The following is a 15,886-nucleotide window of genomic DNA, read 5'->3' on the forward strand; positions in this document are numbered from 1 at the left end:
AGTCTTCCTTGTTAACAACTTAGCAAGTTTCAATGTTTGAAAAACAGAATCAGACATTGTAGAAAAATTTCCCCTTATTTTACCTCCTATCGTTCTTTCAAACAAAAAAAAAATCAGACATTTTCCAAGAATTTAGACATCAAAATCTCAACCAAAAGACCTGTCTTTATCAAAAGAAATAACTGCTCTTGCTAAGATCTTCATTCTTCAGAAGATTTCTAAATTGCCCCCTTCCTTTTTAAAAAATACATTAGAATAGATAATGACCTACATCCTTCCACTTTTGTCACTTTTGATGGGATCTTCTCTTTTGGGCTTCATTCGTTACTCGTGTCTCTATCAAAATACCACTTCTTGAAATTTCTGACAAAATTTCTGGTGGCACTAGTTGGAGGCTGGGAGCAGCATTTTCCTGGCCTTGCATCAGTACTGACCCTGTGTGCAACCTGCGGTAAAAATCTCTCAAAAATACAGGGAGGTGGTCCAGTGGTTGGGAATCTGCCTTCCAAGGCAGGGGATTCAGGTTTGATCCCTGGTTGGGAAACTAAGATCCCGCAAACCACGTGGCCACTAAGCCTATGCACCACAGTGAAAACCCAGGGTGCTGCAACTAAGAGCCAGTGCAGCCATAGATAAATGCATGACACACATGGGTCAAAATGTCCAACCCACCTACTCAAAGGCGTGCTGAGAGATGAATGAGATCGCAAGCATGAAAACCCTTCAGTGATTGTGGATAAAATTCAACATCATCATGAGGATCATTAAATTTCTTCCTGGGCTCTGAAGGGGTGGAACCCACCAGAGACAAATCCCCACCTGACCCCTGAAATTCAAAGGAACCACTGGATTAGTAGATTCAATCTTTTCTTTTATTCATTAAATAGAGGAACAGCCATCACACATTAAACTTGGATCTTTCTGTTTGGAAGGAGGCAGAGATTTGGGGCAAAAGATTTATTTTGAATCTTGGCTCCAGTACTTGAAGCTTTGGCAGTCTGGCCAGTGTCCTCATCTGCAAAATGGGAGTGCATATCAAAGGTTATAAAACCCTTGAGTGCTACTCAGATGTAAATGCTTATCAAATATTTAGTAACTATGTTTCAAAAAAATTACATGTTCAATATTTGAAGAGCTCTAACGCCTATTAGCTCTGTTCTTTATTCCACTGTGTCACTCTAAATAAGTACTCTCCTGCATTCTATCCTGAGCAAGAAATGAATTTTCAAAACTGATTAGTTTTGCAGGAACATAGAGAGAGATTTACAAATACACCAAATTTGAAATGTGATTTCTTGAATAACTTGCCTGTCACTATAACAGAATATGGGATAAAGGAATAAAAAGAAAGCTTCATTACTGTCCAGACCAATTTGACTCTTACAAAGCTAATTAAACATGTCTTGAGTATATAAAATATATCATCCTCAGATAACAGCATACTGTTAAGTTTTTCATCTTATTAAGAGCTTGCATTAATGTTCCTTCAACATAAATTTTATACCCAGACAGGTACTATTTGAGAAACCTCACAATAGGAATGACCTAAATTAGGGTGACAGAGGCAAAAGATGGATCACCAGGGCCTGTCTCAACAAGAAGAGGAATGGGGATTCGATCTTACATTATTGTCCAATTCTAATGTGCTAACATTATCTTCTGAAAAAAGCTTCCTTCCTCAAGCCATCAACCCCTCTGGGGCTCAGCATCAAGGTAAGGAATTTCACAACCCAGAGGACTAAACCCCATACCTCAGAGTCATAAAGTCAATGCTGAAAGACCCTTAGAGGTCCTTGAAACTTTATCCTTTATAAATAAGGAAAAAGAGACCCAAAGAGGTGACATGTCGGAAGTTATAGATTCTGATATGTAGCACAGCATCTTTCTGAGAGAAAAGAAAGTTAATGTAAAATAGAATGTATCTGAGTACTAAAAATAAAGCTTTAAAGATTAACCAATGACTATGAGTCTGTTTCTGCTTTATAGATAGGTTCATTTTTCAGACTTGTGGTTGCCAAGGGGGCAGGGGGAAGGGAGAATGATAGACTGAGAGTTTGGGGTGATTACATGCAATTACATTTAGAATGGATAAATAACAAGGTCTCACTGTACAGCATAGGAACCACACTCAATATCCTGTGATAAACCATAATGGAAAAGACTATCAAAAAAGAATATATACAGTATGTGTATAAATGAGTCACTTTGATATACAGCAGAGATAGGCACAACACTGTAAATCAACTATACTTCAACAAAAATATTAATCAATGGATTTCATCAATTGATCTGATGAGTCCATGGCTCTTACTTTCTATTATCTCATGCCTGTCCTAAGGCACCATCCTGGCTCATGTGTGAGCCCTAACATTTGGATATAGTCTCTCCAACACATTGCTTCCTCCAGCCTATATTTGAACACCCTTTTTTTCTTTGGTGTGAATACCCCCATTTTGGGGTGCTCCCTCTCCAAGAACCAAAACTGAAGCCAAAGTTAATAATAGCAGCACGACTTACAATCAGAGGCTAAAACTGACATTTTACCACAATAAAAAATGTCACAAGATTTTTTTTAAAAAATCACAAGCATATAAATATACATTGTTTTCCCTGATAAGATTACCTTCAGGCTATTAAAAGCCTTTTTATGTTCTTTCTTCTCTTACATGTTCCCCAGATGTAGGCTATAGTACAATGGGAAATTGACCCAAACACAAGTCTTCCTCCGTAATCTCTGTTGCAGTGAATTGGAGCCATAGGAAATGCCCTAAGACCTGAAGTGCTTCCCCAAACAGAAACTCCTGAGCATTAATGGGTAAATTTTCAGTATCATGGTTAAAGTTTCTATAGAGCTGACATTTGATTGATGCTGTGACAGCTTTTTGTACCTTACATACTGTCAGTGAAACCATATTAGGGACCACTTTTGACTTTGTAAAGCCATTTTTAAAAAGTTGGGGGGGTGAGGATTAAAAAAACATACTTCACTGACATCCCAAGGGCATATATACAAACAGAATAATGACCCCCCCTTTTTCAGGATCATTCCCTTGGGAGGGGAAAAAAAAACGTGAGTGTACATGTACACATATATATGTACACACATGCACACACACACACACACACCTTCTAGGGATCTACAATTCCTTCAGATTCATTAAAAGGCCAATGGAATGGCGACTTTGCATACATTTATGGGCTTCCCTGGTGGCTCAGAGGTTAAAGCGTCTGCCTGCAATGCGGGAGACCTGGGTTCGATCCCTGGGTCGGGAAGATCCCCTGGAGAAGGAAATGGCAACCCACTCCAGTACTCTTGCCTGGAGAATCCCATGGAGGAGGAGCCTGGTAGGCTACAGTCCAAGGGGTGGCAAAGAGTTGGACACAACTGAGCAACTTCACTTTCACTTTCATGGTCTGTAAGAGTCACTTTTATTGAAATTCAATTGCAACTGTGAATGCTTCAGACCAGATACAATTTTAACATTTTCTGCTACTGGAGTGGGAAGACCAAATAGCTATTTCAAATTCACATTTCCCTTTTCCAATTGAACGTGTCACTCCCCCTGGAACGCCCGTATGCCACAATACCTCTAGCTTTCCAATTCATTTTCATTGGAAAAATCTAAACATGAAGCAATACCTTCTACTCTACCAGTCACCGAGGATCCCCTCAGGGTATTTTTGTGTTGAAGGAAGTCACTGAGTATCAGACTGATAGCTTTTTGTCTTCCGAAGCTCATTGACTAAGAAAATAATACACATAAAGACAGCCTATTCCAACAATATCCCAAGGGGAAAATAGTCCATTGCCACCCACTTTTAGTGATGGTTTAGAAAGGGTTAGAGACTTTTACCTTGGGGGTCTACAGAAGATAACATGCCAGTACTCTATGTTTTGAGGGAAAAAAAAGAAGAATAAAAAAAGAAAAAAAAAAAAAAAAAACACAGTGCCTCTTTAGGAAATGTAGAAGATATTCATTGTCACTTCTGATCAGAAGAGAGCTGGGGAAAAAAGATTCCTTGGTAACAGATATTTCACTGAATGTGTACAAGTGCTTTACTAAATGAAACTCCAAAAACCAAAGGGGCATCAAATAACACTTAGGTATTCAAAGAACACAACCCATCCACACTTGCAGGGATTGTCAGTTCTCAAAACCACACACTTGAAATGGTAACTTTAAAATCCTCCCTCGAATTGTTTGATGACATTTGTTTCTTAATGTTATTGCCAACCAAGTGCTCAATTTCAATGCAGAAATATAAAATATGAAGGATAAACATATTTCTGCATCAGGTGCCATAACCGTATCTTATTTTATAAATATTTTCACTTTCACCTGCTTAAAAGCAGTATAATTAGGAAAAAGGCTCAGGCAGCCTGGAATTATATTTCTGTTTACAATTTTATAAACACAGCTATATTTCCTTTCAGTGCTATGATCTGCAGCTGTAAAACATCCTTAACACTATTAGTTAATAATCTGATTTTACTTACAAATGCTTCCTTCTTCCTCCACATCTAGTTCTTTAAAAATGTATTTGTACCTGTTTCAAAGAAACAGAAAAACAGTTCACTTGTGTCCTGAAAGACAAAGTTTCCAGGCTTTGAGTTTAAAATGATGATAATACTAGGAAATATATAAAACAATGAGTATATGAGGAAAAATAAACTATTTAATTGATTATATGATGGGGGTATAAGCAATTTTGTCTTCAGTTCAGTTCAGTCGCTCAGTCGTGTCCGACTCTTCGCGACCCCATGAATCGCAGCACGCCAGGCCTCCCTGTCCATCACCAACTCCCAGGAGTTCACTCAGACTCAAGTCCATTGAGTCAGTGATGCCATCCAGCCATCTCATCCTTTGTCGTCCCCTTCTCTTCCTGCCCCCAATCCCTCCCAGCATCGGAGTCTTTTCCAATGAGTCAACTCTTCGCATGAGGTGGCCAAAGTACTGGAGTTTCAGCCTCAGTATCATTCCCTCCAAAGAAATCCCAGGGCTGATCTCCTTCAGAATGGACTGGTTGGATCTCCTTGCAGTCCAAGGGACTCTCAAGAGTCTTCTCCAACACCACAGTTCAAAAGCATCAATTCTTCGGCGCTCAGCCTTCTTCACAATCCAACTCTCACATCCATACGTGACCACAGGAAAAACCATAGCCTTGACTAGACAGACCTTTGTTGGCAAAGTAATGTCTCTGCTTTTGAATATGCTATCTAGGTTGGTCATAACTTTCCTTCCAAGGAGTAAGCGCCTTTTAATTTCATGGATGCAAGCACCATCTGCAGTGATTTTAGAGCCCCAAAAAATAAAATCTGACACTGTTTCCACTGTTTCCCCATCTATTTGCCATGAAGTGATGGGACCGGATGCCATGATCTTCGTTTTCTGAATGTTGAGCTTTAAGCCAACTTTTTCACTCTCCACTTTCACTTTCATCAAGAAGCTTTTTAGTTCCTCTTCACTTTCTGCCATAAGGGTGGTGTCATCTGCATATCTGAGGTTATTGATATTTCTCCTGGCAATCTTGGTTCCAGCTTGTGCTTCTTCCAGACCAGCGTTTCTCATGATGTGCTCTGCATAGAAGTTAAATAAGCAGGGTGACAGTATACAGCCTTGACGTACTCCTTTTCCTATTTGGAACCAGTCTGTTGTTCCATGTCCAGTTCTAACTGTTGTTTCCTGACCTGTATACAGATTTCTCAAGAAGCAGGTCAGGTGGTCTGGTATTCCCATCTCTTTCAGAATTTTCCACAGTTTATTGTGATCCACACAGTCAAAGGCTTTGGCATAGTCAATAAAGCAGAAATAGATGTTTTTCTGGAACTCACTTGCTTTTTCCATGATCCAGCAGATGTTGGCAATTTGATCTCTGGTTCCTCTGCCTTTTCTAAAACCAGCTTGAACATCAGGAAGTTCACAGTTCACATATTGCTGAAGCCTGGCTTGGAGAATTTTGAGCATTACTTTACTAGCATGTGAGATGAGTGCAATTGTGTGGTAGTTTGAGCATTCTTTGGCATTGCCTTTCTTTGGGATTGGAATGAAAACTGACCTTTTCCAGTCCTGTGGCCACTGCTGATTGGATGCAGTCTCAAAAATGACAGAATGATCTCTGTTCATTTCCAAGGCAAACCATTCAATATCACAGTAATCCAAGTCTATGCCCCAACCAGTAATGCTGAAGAAGCTGAAGTTGAATGGTTCTATGAAGACCTACAAGACCTTTTAGAATTGACACCCAAAAAAGATGTCCTTTTCATTACAGGGGACTGGAATGCAAAAGTAGGAAGTCAAGAAACACCTGGAGTAACAGGCAAATTTGGCCTTGGAATACGGAATGAAGCAGGGAAAGACTAATAGAGTTTTGCCAAGAAAATGCAGTGGTCATAGCAAACACCCTCTTCCAACAACACAAGAGAAGACTCTATACATGGACATCACCAGATGGTCAACACTGAAATCAGATTGATTATATTCTTTGCAGCAAAGATGGAGAAGCTCTATACAGTCAGCAAAAACAAGACCAGGAGCTGACTGTGGCTCAGATCATGAGCTCCTTATTACCAAATTCAGACTTAAATTGAAGAAAGTAGGGAAAACCACTAGACCATTCAGGTATGACCTAAATCAAATCCCTTATGATTATGCAGTGGAAGTGAGAAATAGATTTAAGGGCCTAGAGCTGATAGATAGAGTGCCTGATGAACTATGGACTGAGATTCGTGACATTGTACAGGAGACAGGGATCAAGATCATCCCCATGGAAAAGAAATGCAAAAAAGCAAAATGGCTGTCTGGGGAGGCCTTACAAATAGCTGTGAAAAGAAGAGAAGTGAAAAGCAAAGTAGAAAAGGAAAGATATAAGCATCTGAATAAAGAGTTCCAAAGAATAGCAAGAAGAGATAAGAAAGCCTTCCTCAGTGGTCAGTGCAAAGAAATAGAGGAAAACGACAGAATGGGAAAGACTAGAGATCTCTTCAAGAAAATTAGAGATACCAAGGGAACATTTCATGCAAAGATGTGCTCGATAAAGGACAAAAATGGTATGGACCTAACAGAAGCAGAAGATATTAAGAAGAGGTGGCAAGAATACACAGAAGAACTGTACAAAAAAGATCTTCACGAACCAGATAATCACGGTGGTGATCACTGACCTAGAGCCAGACATCCTGGAATGTGAAGTCAAGTGGGCCTTAGAAAGCATCACTACGAACAAAGCTAGTGGAGGTGATGGAATTCCAGTTGAGCTCTTTCAAATCCTGAAAGATGATGCTGTGAAAGTGCTGCACTCAATTTTGTCTTAGATTTCTTTTATTTCAATATCATATTTAAAGTAAAGTAAGACTTTTAAAGAACAATCACAATACCACGAATTTACGTGGTATCTGTTCACTGACTGGGCTTCCCAGGTGGTGTTACTGGTAAATAATCTGCCAGACAATACAGGAGACATAAGAGATGCGAGTACGACCCTTGGTTTGGGAAGACCACCTGGAGAAGGGCATAGCATCCCATTCTAGTACTCTTGTCTGGAGAATCCCCATGGACAAAGGAGCCTGGCAGGCCATTGTACATTGGGTCACAAAGAGTCAGACACTACTGAAGCGACTTAGCACACACACACGCTGATCACAGACCAAGTGTTTTAATATCTTTTTACGTTCCAAAGACACCATCAAGATGAGAAGAGTAAAGATTGTTGGCCCCATTTTATGGATGAGGACAATGAAGCTCTTAGAAACTGAACAATGAAGTTCAGGAAGGAGTTAACACATTCCTTTAACATGTCAATTCACAGGACAAATACCCATAAGTGGTTTCAATGGGAATTCCTATAACTCAGATGAACAGGGTTCTTCACCCTGATAGCGGCAATCATCTCCAGTACCCAGTTGCTTTCTGCACTCCTAGAACTAGCCTTATGGGACAGCACTCAGAGGTATCAACACCCCAAAGAATCCCATCCCTTTCAGCCCTCTTCAGTTCCAAAATCCCTCATCCAAGCTTCTGGATTTGAAAATCTCAACTTCCCTTTGTTCCTCCAGTCTGAGGGGTAACAGCTGCTTGCTGTACTTCCTTCTGAACCACCAGCCTTCCCATGCTGCTCTAGGAGTCCTCCCATACCTCCTCAACCAATTTCCTTTCTGAAATTCTCTGTTGCAATATAGAAAGTGGTTCTGCTTTCCTGACTGGACCCTGAGTAATACAGACAGGTTAACCACAAAATAAGAAGTACTGATTTATACATTTCTCTCTCCATCTAATAACACAGAAAGTCTTATTTTCAAGTCTAGCCTGACTCAGGAAAGTTAACATTTCATTCACATCATTTTATTATTTTGAGTGCTTGGAGATTTGCTATGTGCGGGCCTCAGTGGGACAGCACCTGGTTTCTTGTGATTCAAGTTCCAGTGCTAAATGGGCAGAAGGCTTTTCTCATGGACATTTTAGAGGAAGCCTCCCCACCACTGACATGAAAACACCAATACTGCACGTAGTTTACTTTCACCCATGTCCTTTATAATTACTTCCAAATGTGTGTATTGCACCCAGGGCCACAAGGCAGGCAGTCCTATTTTGCCGGGACAGTAAAAGGAATCTTGTAATCCATTACACCTTTAAACCACAGGCATTTGGGGCCAAGTTCAGAAACAAAGCCAAATATGGTTCAACTCTTCTAAGCCTCAGCTTCGTTTATATTTTGTTGTGTTTTAACTAACATCCTATTTCTAAGGATTTTAAGAGGTACGTGACACTTGGACAAGAAGTAGTTCCAGCAAAATAATATTCTGATGAGTTAAGTGTAAATGAATCAGAAACACGCAAACTATATTTCCCTTGAAACACACAGGGATTTAAAAGTTAATGGAAAAGTGCTGGCAACCCACATTTAGAGTTTTTATTGAAATCAGGATGTTTGAATAAACATTAGACATTCAAATAACTCAAACTGAAATGGGGTTCACCAATCCTTAATTAAACAGTGCTTTAAATGATGAAGAAGCATGTCACATTCACATTTCAGACTTAAAGCTTTACTTGGCAGTCATGCTTCTGGTTCAAGAAACCTCTGCCGTCATGTTATGGCAACCAATTGAGATATTAAAACAGACAGTGAAGTTTTAAACTCAGTTTGGCAAGCACCATGAGAAAATAACTACCAATTCGAACATTAAAAAAAAAAAAAAAAAAAAGAGTGTCAGGAGTGTAATAACGAAGTTTTGAAAGGAAGTTGGAGCCAAACACAGAATTTAGAAGGAATATGCCTTCTTAAATGGGCGAATAATGAGCTAATCATATAAGAAACTAGAGAGTGGTATGTGTCGAGGTTGCTCTTTTCTGTTTTCGATTGTAAGTTGAAGCTGCAAATCAAAATGGCTTGTAAGTTGGAAATGGACAGAAGTGTAATGGAATTTTAATTTCTCTGATGCCTAATGCTGGAATTAAGCTAGCAGTTGGCTAAGTGGACTTTCTCTGACCCACTGGTCAGCTTGTAACCACATAATATGAATTTCCAATGGATTAAAAATAACCCCTGGGGTTGTTCAGGGCCCCGTGTGAAATTAGTCAGAAGCAAAACTAATGATATCATAGATGCCAAACTTCAATATGTATCAGACAAACTTTAGTTTGCATCAGAATCATCTAGAAGGCATACTGGACCCTACCTAAGAGTTTATAATTGAGGAAGTCTGGGTGGAGACCTACAATCTGCATTTTTAACAGACTCCCAGGTGAGAAGCTGATTCTGCTGGACTGGGCCATTCTCAGAAAGCCTCCAAAGCATCCATGATGGCTCAGGACTGCTCTAAGCCCCTACTAACTGTGGAAGCAAGCACACTAGTGCTTTATATGAGGCTTTCCATTACCATCCTAGAAAAGTGCTTCAAGCCTCTCCCTCTACTTTTCCCCTAAAAATCCAGAGCTGCTTAAGGAATTTGCTGGAATATAAACAGATCAACCATTTTAAAACAAGATCATCATAAATGTTTTCAAATGAGATGTGCACACCTATAAAAAAGATGTCTAAAATAAACAGAGTAATTCTTTCCATCCCACTTGACCTTCTATTGGAGGCAAATTTTTCAGACATTCAGATTAGTCTGACAGATCAGCATCAGAACTATCAGACTGATTCATCTCTGAAATTATTGTGATCGTATCTGTTCTTTGTGAGAGACAAACTGATGCATAGTTTAGCCAATCTGCATTATTCCTCACCTTGCAACAATAGATGATTTGTCATCCTCTGGCTCCTGCTTATGTCACAGAATTGCAAATGAATTGACCACAGAAATCTAATGGAACATCTTACTTTCTGCAATAACCACTACAATAACCTCTGGGCAAGAGTTTTCATCCTTTACTTGGATGTCTTCAAGTACAGGAAACCAACCACTATTCACAGCAAAACACCTTTTCCTTTTCAGGGTGAAAGAACACAGTGGAGACCTAATAACAGACTCCTGCCTCAATAGGAACATGTAATTTTTACTCTCAACAAGGGCCTCTTTCTCATTCCTTGCATCAAGTGGGCCTCCAGGTCCTTTTGTTGGTTTAACTGCTTTAATATCCACTACTTTTGTATAGGGGCTTCCCAGGTGGCTCAGTGGGCCCAGTGGGTGAAGAATCTGTCTGCAAAGCAGGAGATGCAGGAGATTTGGATTTGATCCCTGGATTGGGAAGATTCCCTGGAGGAGGGCATGGCAACACACTTCAATATTCTTGCCTGGAGAATATCATGGACAAAGGAACCTGGCAGGCTATAGTCAATGGGGTCTCAAAGAGTCAGACACAATGGCAGCAACTGAGCACACACGCATGCACCTTTGTACATGTCTTGGATGTTGTCCCCGTCTCCATGCTAATTTGCTTAATTAATCTGCCGTAAAACTAACATTTTCAGTGTACACTAGTATGAATTTTAACACAAGTAGAGACTTATGTAACCACAACCACAATCAAGATACAGAACAGAGCCAAAGCCACAAGAACTTCCCTGTGCTTGTAATCACACCCCTTCCTCACCCTTAACTTCTAATCTCTTCTCCATCACTACAGCTTTGTCTGGTCAAGAATATTATAAACAAAACCATGGAGTAAATGACCTTTTAAGACAGACTTATTTCCCTTGGGATAACGCTATTGAGATTCATACAAATGGTTACACGCTGTCAATAGTCTGTACACTCTATGACTGAGGAGTATTCCAGTGTATGGTTTTACCACAGTTCATTTATCCATTCACCTACTGAACATCTGGATTCTTCCAATTTTGGATGATCATGCATAGATCTGTCATAAAAGCCCATGTATAGTTTTTTGTATAAGCCTTCTTCCATTTTATGGATTCTTTTTTGCTGTAATGTCTAAGAACTCCTTGACTAACCCCAGTTTAGAAAATTTTCTGCTGAAAGTTTTATAATTCTACACTTAAATCTATGATCCATTTTGAGTTAATATTTGTATAAGATGTGAAGTTAAGGTCAAGGTTTACATTTTTGCATACAGATGTTTTATTTTTCCAATACCTTTCGCTTAAAAGATTGTCCTTTCTCTAAAGAATTGCTTTTACACCTTTAAAAAAATCAGCTAGCATACTTGTATTGATTTCCTTCTGGACTCTATTTTATTTATCTATGTGTGATCCATGAGCCAATAACACACCATCTTGATTATTCCAACTCTCCAAAAAGTTCTAACGGGATACAGTGATTCTTCCAACCTTACTCTTTTTTTCAAAACTGTTTCTGTCTATTCTAGATCCTTTACTTTTTCATAAAAATTATAGAACAGCTTTTTATATTTACAAATAAATCATGACAGAATTTCAAGTGAAATTGTACTAAACCTATAGTTTACTTGGAAATGAACTAACATTTTACTATGGAGTGGAAAACTATTTTGATATGCTGTCTTTCAATCCCTGAAGAAGGTATGTATTTCCACTTATTTAATTCATTTATTTATTTCATCAGTGTTTTGTAATTTTCAGCATACAGATATTACAGGTGTTTTGTAAAATTCATACCCAACTATTTCATTTTGTGGCAGGATTATAGGTGGTAATTTTTAAGTTTTTATTTCCTACATTTTATCAATAGCATCTAGAAACACCACTGGTTATTATGTTGGCCTGGTACCCTATGTCTCTGATAAACTCACTTATTATGTCTGGGAATATGAAGATATTCGTCAGAATTTTCTACATAGATGATCATATCATATGTGAATTTCCAGCGTGAGGGTGAGGGAAGCAGACATTCCTGTTTTGTTTTCTGTCTTAAAGGGAAGTCACTCCTTTTTAAAATAAAGTGTTGTGGATGTTATGTGTAGGTTTTTTGTAGATTCTCTTCATCAGATTGAGAAAATTCCTTTCCATTACTAGTTTGCTGATAGATTTTCAGTATGAATTGTTAAGTCCCTTTTCTGTATCAACTGATATATTCATACAGTTTTTCCTATTTAAAGTATTAACATGGTAGACTGCAATGATTAATTTTTAAATATTGACTCAGCCTTGCAGTCCCAGAATAAACACTCCTTGGGCACAGCATATTAATTTTTATGTATTGTTGGATTTGATTAGCTAATGTTTTCTGAGGATTTTTGTATTTATGTTCATGAAAGACATTTGTCTGTAGTTTTGGTTCTACCTTTGACTTTTAATATTGGGGTAACTCTGGTGTTACAAAATGTATTTGGCAGTGTTTCCTGCTCTTCTCTTTTCTCGAAGAGACTGGATATAACTGACATTATTTCTTCTTTAAATGTTTGGTAGAATTAGCCAGTGAAATCACTTGAACTTAAAGATTTCTTTTTCAGAAGATTTTAAACTATGTATTTCCTTAATAGTATAATTCTATCAAGGTTACCTATCTCTTATTGGTAATATTAATAGTCTGTAGAGTTTTATTGACTTCCCTGGTGGCTCAGACAGTAAAGAGTCTGTCTACAATGTGGGAGATCTGCGTTTGATCCCTGGGTTGGGAAGTTCCCTGGAGAAGGAAATGGCAACCCACTCCAGTACTCTTGCCTAGAAAATCCCATGGACGGAGGAGCCTGGTGTCCATGGGGTCGCAAAGAGTTGGACACGATTGAGCAACTAAAATGGCTGGGTATTAAATGTTGTGGTATTCCAACTATTTGTAGTATTCCCTTATTATCCTTTTAATGTCTGTAGTGATATTCTCGTATTCCTGATAGTAAGAATTTTGTCTTTTTTCTTTGTCAGTTTTATTAAAAGGACTGTCAATTATACTGCTATTTTCAAGAACCAATTTTTCTTTAATTTCTTTATGATTTTTATTTTAAAGTTCACTAAGCTTCTCCTATCTTTATTACTTCCTTCTTCCTGGTTCTTTCTGGTTATTTTTACTCCTGTTTTTCTAGTTTCTTAAGGCAGAAACTTAAATTATTTGAGGTCTTTCTTCTTTTTAGCATAAGCATTTAATGTTATAAATTTTCAGGTCAGTACTACTTTAACTGCAACCCTCAAATTCTATTTACATAGGATTTTATTTTTTAAGTTCAAAATATTTTTCAGTTTCCCTTAATATTTCCCCTTTGACTCATGGATCGCTTCGAAGTATGTTGCTTAATTTATAACTATTTGGAGTTTTTTTGTCATCTTTCTCTTACTGGTTTCTAGTGTAATACATTACGATCAGAGAGAATATTTTATATGATTTTAATTATTTTAAAGGTGTTAAAAGTTTGTTTTATGATCCAGGATATGACCTCTCCTGGGTAAAACCCATGTACTCTTAAAACAAATAGCTCAGAAAAGAAAAGAAGCAAAAGGCAAAGGATAAGGGAAAGATATATCCAACTGAATACAGAGTTTCAAAGAATAGCAAGGAGAGATAAGAAAGTATTCTTAAAGAAAAATGCAAAGAAATGGAGGAAGACAATAGAATGAGAAAGACTAAAGATCTCTTCAAGAAAATTAGAGATACCAAGGGAACACTCCATGCAAAAATGGGCACAATAAAGGACAGAAATGCAAGGACCTAATGAAGCAGAAGAGATTAAGAAGAGTTGGCAACAAAAAAAGAAAACTACAGGCCAATATCACTGATGAACATGGATGCAAAAATCCTTAACAAAATTCTAGCAAACAGAATCCAACAACATATAAAAAGATCATACATCATGACCCAGTGGGCTTTATCCCAGGGATGCAAGGATTCTTCAATATTCACAAATCAATCAATGTGATATACCACATCAAAAAATTGAAAGATAAAAACCATATGATTATCTCAATAGATGCAGAGAAAGCCTTTGACAAAATTCAACATCCATTTATGATTAAAAACCCTCCAGAAAGCAGGCATAGAAGGAACATACTACAACATAATAAAAGCCATGTATGATAAACCCACAGCAAACATTATCCTCTATGGTGAAAAATTGAAAGCATTTCCCCTAAAGTCAGGAACAAGACAAGGGTGCCCACTCTAACCACTACTATTCAACACAGTTTTGGAAGTTTTAGCCATAGCAATCAGAGAAGAAAAAGAAATAAAAGGAATCCAGATTGGAAAAGAAGAAGTAAAACTCTCACTGTTTGTAGATGACATGATCCTCTACATAGAAAACCCTAAAGAACCACCAGAAATTATTAGAGCTAATCAATGAATATAAAGTAAAGTTGCAGGATATAAAATTAACACACAGAAATCCCTTGCATTCCTATACACTAACAATGAGAAAACAGAAAGAGAAATTAAGGAAACAATTCCATTCATCATTGCAATGAAAAGAATAAAATACTTAGGAATAAATCTACCTAAAGAAAGAAAAGACCTATATATAGAAAACTATAAAACACTGATGAAAGAAATCAAAGATGACACAGATAGAGAAATATACCATGTTCATGGATCAGAAGAATCAATATAGTGAAAATGATTATACTACCCAAAGCAATCTACAGATTCAATGCAATCCCTATCAAGTTACCAATGGTATTTTTCAGAGAACTAGAACAAATAATTTCACAATTTGTATGGAAATACAAAAAACCTCGAATAGCCAAAGCAATCTTGAGAAAGAAGAACGGAACTGGAGAAATCAACCTACCTGACTTCAGACTGTACCACAAAAGCTACAGTCATTAAGACAGTATGGTACTGGCACAAGGACAGAAATATAGATCAATGGAACAAAATAGAAAGTCCAGAGATAAATTCATGCACCTATGGACACCTTAACTTCGACAAAGGAGGCAAGAATATACAATGGAGAAAAGACAATCCTTTTAACAAGTGGTGCTGGGAAAACTGGTCAACCACTTGTAAAAGAATGAAACTAGAACACTTTCTAACACCATACACAAAAATAAACTCAAAATGGATTAAAGATCTAAACGTAAGACCAGAAACTATAAAACTCCTAGAGGAAAACATAGGCAGAACACTCTCTGACATAAATCACAGAAGGATCCTCTATGACCCACCTCCCAGAGTAATGGAAATAAAAGCAAAAATAAATAAATGGTACCTAATTAAACTTAAAAGCTTTTGCACAATGAAGGAAACTATAAGCAAGGTGAAAAGACAGCCTTCAGAATGGGAGAAAATAATAGCAACTGAAGCACCTGACAAAGAATTAATCTCAAAAATATATAAGCAGTTCATGCAGCTCAAATACAGAAAAATAAATGATGCAATCAAAAAATGGGCCAAGGAACTAAACAGACATTTCTCCAAAGAAGACATACAGATGGCTAACAAACATATGAAAAGATGCTCAACATCACTCATTATCAGAGAAACGCAAATCAAAACCACAATGAACTACCATCTCATGCTGGTCAGAATGGCTGCTATCAAAAAGTCTACAAACAATAAATGCTAGAGAGGGTGCGGAGTAAA

At 37.8% G+C, this 15,886-nt stretch overlaps 1 long non-coding RNA gene across 1 annotated transcript; it reads right to left on the reverse strand.

Annotated features, from left to right (window-relative positions):
* Window positions 1–854: 854 nt before the first annotated feature.
* On the reverse strand, window positions 855–4,811 carry LOC123331034. The gene is made up of 2 exons (XR_006547472.2): window positions 4,499–4,811; window positions 855–1,015 (listed from the first exon to the last, which is right to left on the reverse strand). It is a non-coding gene; the product is annotated as an uncharacterized LOC123331034 (long non-coding RNA).
* Window positions 4,812–15,886: the final 11,075 nt, after the last annotated feature.

The sequence above is a fragment of the Bubalus bubalis genome, chromosome 21, assembly GCF_019923935.1.
Source record: "Bubalus bubalis isolate 160015118507 breed Murrah chromosome 21, NDDB_SH_1, whole genome shotgun sequence".
Classification (NCBI taxonomy): domain Eukaryota; kingdom Metazoa; phylum Chordata; class Mammalia; order Artiodactyla; family Bovidae; genus Bubalus; species Bubalus bubalis.